The sequence below is a fragment of the Tenrec ecaudatus genome, chromosome 15, assembly GCF_050624435.1.
Source record: "Tenrec ecaudatus isolate mTenEca1 chromosome 15, mTenEca1.hap1, whole genome shotgun sequence".
NCBI classification, from domain to species: Eukaryota; Metazoa; Chordata; class Mammalia; order Afrosoricida; family Tenrecidae; genus Tenrec; species Tenrec ecaudatus.
This window is the reverse complement of record NC_134544.1, coordinates 93728849-93735374: the sequence shown is the minus strand read 5'-3', so window position 1 is coordinate 93735374 and position 6526 is coordinate 93728849.

The window sequence follows — 6526 nt, the reverse complement described above, 5'->3', positions numbered from 1 at the left end:
CTGGAGAGCCATAAGGCCCACATGGGTTCAAGGGAGGAAACATAGACTCCAACTTTGGATGTGGAATGACAAGATTCTGGAAGAGCTTGTAGGGAAGAAACAATCCCTTGAAGGCATTTTGTGAGCTACAGTCTGCCCCAAGATATAAACCTTAAATGGGCAACACAGTGATAGCCTAGCCCACTCTGGCTGGTGAGTTCCAGTGACTTTCTTTTGAAGAGAGGGAAGGCAAATTTGGAAGGGAACCCTCAGAAGCCCCCAAGTGGCCTGAAACCTCACCTTGGCAGACACCTACTGAGAGTTCCTTCCTCCTTCAGGGAGTTAAGCTGGGGGAGAGGATGGTTGCTGAACGGACAAAAGGAATTGATTAACACTCTGGAATTACATCACTCCCTCTCTTTGTTCATTTTTCACTGTTGTTCTTGTCCTGTGTTGAATTTATCTTTTCCTTACTTTCCCCTAGGAACTTCCCCTTAGATATGGGGTTGAGGGGAGTGGTTGATTGATCTGTGCTGAAATCAGGGAAGTTGATAGTAATAGAGGGATCATATTACTCACCCCCATAGTTTCCATAGCAACCGGGACCAATTGGTGGGAGGAATGGGCAGATAAAGGCCGCATTGAGGGGTTCAGTGCTTGGAGGAGGTGAAGGCTGATGTGTTTAGAGTGGAGAGAGGAAAACAGTCTGTTGGGGAAATATTATTGAAGATGGCTTTGAGACTAGTCTCTGCTGGTCTCTTGCTCCTCACTCTCCCCTTGGTAGCAGCTTGTGTGTGCCCTTACCCGCCATCCCCTCATCCCCACTTGGAGCCCTTCTGGCTATTATTTCCTCACGAAAAAGCTGTCAGCTCATCATCCTGCTTTCTTCCATTCACAGTTCTTTAGCTCCGTGCTGACTTCTAACTGGAGAGAATCAGAAAAGTCAAGCCCCAACCCCACGGGGCCTTTACTGAAGGAGAGAGCCTAGATTTGTGCTGCAATGTAGATACGGAATATATCCTAGCTCACTCTCCCACTTCTCCCTAACAGGTTTTTCCTGCCACTGCTCCTGGCTAGAGGGGATGAAGCGTTCGAGTGATGCCACAGAAGTCACAGAAAAAGAACCAAGGGACTCAGCAAAGACCATTCTTGAGCTGGAATATGCTAGAAACTCTTGAATGGGAAACCACCATTCTGGCAGTGAACATGCTCCTATGAACCCTCCCAGTTCTAAGGCTTCAGTGCAGTCCCACCTGAGTGAGTTCTCCCCAGGTGAGTTCCTCCTAGAAGTGAAAGAGGGCTTATCCTTCTTTAGCTTTGAAGCTACTCCTACTACACCTGGTAGATCCAGATATTGAGGATCTTCCCTTCCTGATTCCGGAACTCAACTGTGCTGATTGATAGCTGCATGGCCAAGGACACAGACACAGCTCTGTATTCTCCATTCATTCTCTTTAGCCCCCATTTTTTCCCTTTTGTCTAATTGTGCAACAGAAATCTCTGGGGATTTTTTTTTTCTAAAGTTCTTCCAGTTCCCTAAAGGAGGGTATAGAGAAATGAAAAGTCTCTAACTGGAGTCTCTCCAGCATGCACTGGCACCCCAAGGAGGCTGCATAGGTCTCTTCCAAAAGTGGGAGTCTGCTGCCTCACCCCTAGACAGGGAACCCATCATGGGTAGGGGCCAAGCACTGTTTCTATCTGGACCTTCAGGGTCTGCTCAGTGCCTGGCTCATAGAGAAAATGAAAAATGCTTGTTCCTTCTTAACAAGTCAGAGATTTACTATTATTCTTAGGTTCGGTCCAGTTGGTTCCCACTTATAACAACCCTATGTAAAAAAGAACAAAATGCCCCCCGGTACCATCATCACAATTATTCTTATGTTTGAGGCCATTACTGCAGCCCCCATGTCCATCCATCTCATGAGAGCCTTCCTCTTTTCCATTGCCCCTCCACTTTACCAAGCATGATGTCCTTTTTCTGGGCCTGTTCTCTTTTAACAACATGTTGAAAGTACATGGCCAAAGGGTGACAAAATCGGGCCATCCTTACTTCTAAGGAGCATTTGGCCTGTGCTTCTTCCAAGACAAGTTTCTTGGTACTTCTGGTAGTCCATGGTACTTTTTTTCCCCTAGCACCAAAATTCAAATGCATCGATTCCTCTTTGGCCTTCCTTATTCAATATCCAAATTTTACATGCATAGGAAGTGTTTGAACATACTACGGCTTGTGTCAGATGAACCTTAATTCTCAAAATAACATCCCTGCTTTTCAATACTCTAAAGAGTTCTTGTGAATATATACACAATACAATGCAATGCATTTTTAAGCTCTCGATTGCTGCTTGCATGAGCGTTGATCAGGGATCCAAGGAAGAGGAAATCCTTGACCACCTCACAATTCAACATCTAAGTATATACCTCAAAGAATAACAAACAGAGACTCAAAGAGATAGTAGTATACAAGTTAACTGCAGCAATACACACAATAGCTGAAAGGTGGCTGTTACAAAAATGCCCGGGGCCCGAAAAATGGATAAACCAAACAATACCTAAGTCATACAATGGAATATTATTCATTCTCTAAAAAGAAATGATGTTTTGGAACATGCTACACCATGGAGGGCCCTTGAAAACCTTTTGCTGAATGAAACAAGTCAGACCAAAATGAGAACTTATTATGAAATATGCAGAATCTATAGGCAAATCCATAGAGACAGCAAGCAGAGTCACGGTTGAAAAGGGCTGGGTGACGAAGGCAATGGGGAGTGACTGGTTAAGGAGTACTGGCTGTGTCTCCATTCAGAGTGATCCAAATGTTCTGAAACAAGATGGGGGTGATGGTTGTACATCATTTAGAATGTTCTTCAGGCCACTGGATTGTACAGGGCAAAAGAGCAAATGCTTGGTTTATGTCACTGCCAGAAAAGAGGAGGTTTGGGAGCAAGGTTATGTATGTGTCTTTGTAGTCAGAAATCCAGAGCCTCAGAGCACTCTGCTGATTTTCTTTAGATGCCTTTCCTCCCACATACCCAACAACCTGTTCCTCTATTTTAGCAATGAAAGTCCCTCCACTCAGGCCAACTTGTCTGATCTTATATTCGATTTGCATAAAGCCCCTGCCCTCTCCTGAGAGGTAGCCTCAGCGAAGGCACTGACAGGCTCAGAATCTTGTTTTCCTGACATGTGAGTGTGCTGGAAAGATTAGATGGGATGATAAATAATAACACTGATCACAACCAATAATTATATAGCACTTACTATTGGCCAGATGTTGTTCCCCATCTGTGCTTCTAGCAGGCACACAAATGCAATGCCCTTGGGGCCTAACAGAAACTCAGATTCCACTTCAGCAGATCTGAAATGGAATTTCTAACCAGGACAGCAGTAGGACCAGGATTCTAAGAAGTATTGAGGCATTCGAATGACAGTGATGGCAAAGACTGTGTATTGAGCATACAGTGGGTGGCCAAAAGAATGAGCAAATCAGTCTTAGAGGAAATCAAGCCAGGACATTCTTCAAAGAATGTTCCTAGAAGAGAGGATGGCAACATTTTGTCATGCTGATTTTGGACATGTCATTAGGAAAGACCAATTGCGAGAAGAGGACATCATGTTTGGTAAAGTAGTGGATCTGTGGAAATTCTTCATGACACTGACTGGCACAATAACCGCAACAATGACCTCAAACCTGCCAATGGGCAGGAAGATTGCATAGGATCTGGCAGTAATTTATTGTATCAGACGTAAGGTCACAAGGAGTCAAATTTTATTTGCTGGCGACTAACAAGAAGGTATTTCTAGCATTCAATCTCAACCTCGAACACTCAAGCTAAGAACTATTTTTCACTTCCCTTCTACACACAGCAGCACAAAAGGGATTCAATGATTTGTCAAAAGTCATGGAGATAGAAGGACATAGAGCCAAGACTGGACAATGAAGCGATCTGACAACAGAGACAGTAATCATAAGTAGGGTCTTTGTCTTCCGCAAAGATCATAGGCATAACCATAACGGACTTGGCATGAGCCCTGCCACATGGCAACCTTTCAGCAGATAGTTGCTATCTTAGTTCCATCCAGTTGACACCAAATCAGCGACTGTATAGGACAGGGTAGAACTGTCTGTGGGTTTCTGACACTAAATATTTAGAGCAGTAGAAATCCTCATCTTTCTCCCACAAAAGTGCATATTATTGTTATTAATTCAGTCAGAAGTCACTTTAATGGTGACCAAATCCTTCCTCTTCTTGGATTCAACTTTATACCCCACCGCTCCTCTCCCCATACCAAAACAGGCACGAGAGAGTTGATTCTGACTCATGGTGACGCCATGTGTGCATTCCATAGGACTTTCAAGACTACAGGCTTTAAGCAGTTTGCCAGGCCTTTCCTCCAGGGTGTCCCTGGGTGGGTTCCAACTGCCAATGATTTGTTAAATAGTCGAATGTGGAACTGTTTGCCCCCCTTCAGGAACTCCAACATCCTTGCAGCTCTCTATTCACAAAGGACTTTCCTTCCAAAAAAGGGCTCAGAGTGCTTGTCTTCTCTCTGTTTTCTTTTCATCAAGTTGTTTGGGTCTCCCCAGGAGCTGGATCCCAGGGACATATTTATATGTAATTATGACCCTGTCATCTACAACATGATCATGACAAATGGAGAAAAGACTGAAGTGCTCAGGGATATCTTCTTGCTCCGATCAACAATAAATGATCATGCGAGCCCCAGTAAAGAACTCAAGGGACGTACTGCATTGGGTAAATCTGCTCTATGAGACCTCTTCCTTTTTAAATTTTTTTGTAGCTGGGAAAGAGAAAGGGGAGACGGGCTCTTCTCTCAAGTTGGCATCCCTGCCAGGGCACCCCCCACTCAAATCTGGCCAACTCCACTCCAGAATAGAGTTCCCTGCCACTCCTGTAGAACTGCCCTGTGGAAGGAACAATGGCCTAAAGGTTCAGAATGAGAAGACAAGTTCCAAGAGCCACAGCCTAGCCCCTTACAGCCAGAGTGTGACCACACAAGGGCCCCCACAAACAGACACTTTCTAGGGACCTTACGTAGTTGGGGCTTAAGAAGAGGGGAATAGGGCTCTAGCAATCTAGGAGCCCATTCCAGGCTGAGGGTACATATCCCGAGCACTTGATGGGGAGGTCTCAGGTACCCAGTGGGCCCAATGTGGTTCTGGGTATATTGGCCTCGGGGAGGGGAGACGCCTTGGGAGCTGGACCAACCTAGGGTATCCCAAGTGGGATGGGGTACAGGGAGCCTGGGCAGGGTCTCTCCTCCTCTCCATCCCCCATAGCCAGCCAGGCTAACACAAGGTCTTGGGCAGGCAGGGGGCCTGGGGCAGGGCCCAGATGAGCCAGGGGCGAGCTGGGCAGGGGGTGTTTCCTGGGTAGGCAGAGGTTCTGGGGCAAGGTCTTTGTGGCAGGCCCAGGCACAGGAGGGCAGGGGACTGGAACAGGGATCCTAGGCATGTGCCTCTCCTGGGCTGGACCCTGGGTTGGGAGCGTGGGGGCAGAGGGCCTAGAGTGTGGTCCCAGGTGGGTGGGCTGGGCAGGGCAGGAGTCCTGGTGGCTGGGAACATGCCAGGTTAGATGCAGACTAACATCAGGGGTCATGGTGGCAAGGCCCGGGTGGGCAGGAGTCTGGGAGGGGGCAGGGAGGCCACACAGGTCACACCTGGTCTGTGAAGTCCTAAGCCTTGCCCATCAGGTCATTCTGGCCCATGGAGATGGTGCAGCTCAGAGGCTGTCTCACTCAGCGCTCAGAGCTTAGACTGCTCAGCTCCTGAGGCCTTGGCCTCCATAGGAAATGCTGGCTGGCCCCCTGCCTTGTCCTTAATAGTGGCTCCAGCTGCTACCAAGTAGGCAAAGCCTTAAAGGGGCCATGGACTTCCACCTGTGCACCCCGCCTCCTCACCCTTAATGGGGCCACGTGCTGGCGCCAGAGGCCTCTTTAAAAAGTGTTCTTCAAAGTATTTCAGAGCAAGGATGTTATATTGAAGATTAAGGTGCACCTGACTAAAGCCATCTTGGTCATATTTTCAATGGCCTTCTTGCACGTGAAAGTTGGACATTGAAAAGGAAGATCAAAGAAGAACCAATGCATTTATATTGCAATGCTGGTGAAGAATATTGAAATTACTATGAACTGCCAAAAGAACAAACAAACTTGGGTTAGAAGTACAGCCAGAATATTCCTTAGAAGCAAGGATGGTGAGACTTCCCCTCACATATCTTGGACATACTGTTAACGAGAGACCAGTCCCTGGAGGAGGAAGGACATCCTGCTTGGTGAAGAGAGAGGCAGTGAAAATGAGGTAGACCTTCAGTAAATGAATTGACACAGTGGCTGCAACAAGGGGCTCAAACATCACAACAATTGAGAGGATGGTGCAGGACTGGGTGTTGTTTCGTTCTATTGTCCATAGGGTGGCTAGGAGTTGGAACTGACTCAATGGCATCTAACAGCAGAAACAATGTCTCTACCCAGTACTAACAGGACTGTAAGTTTTCCAACCCCTCTAATCTCTCAACCCCAGGAACAG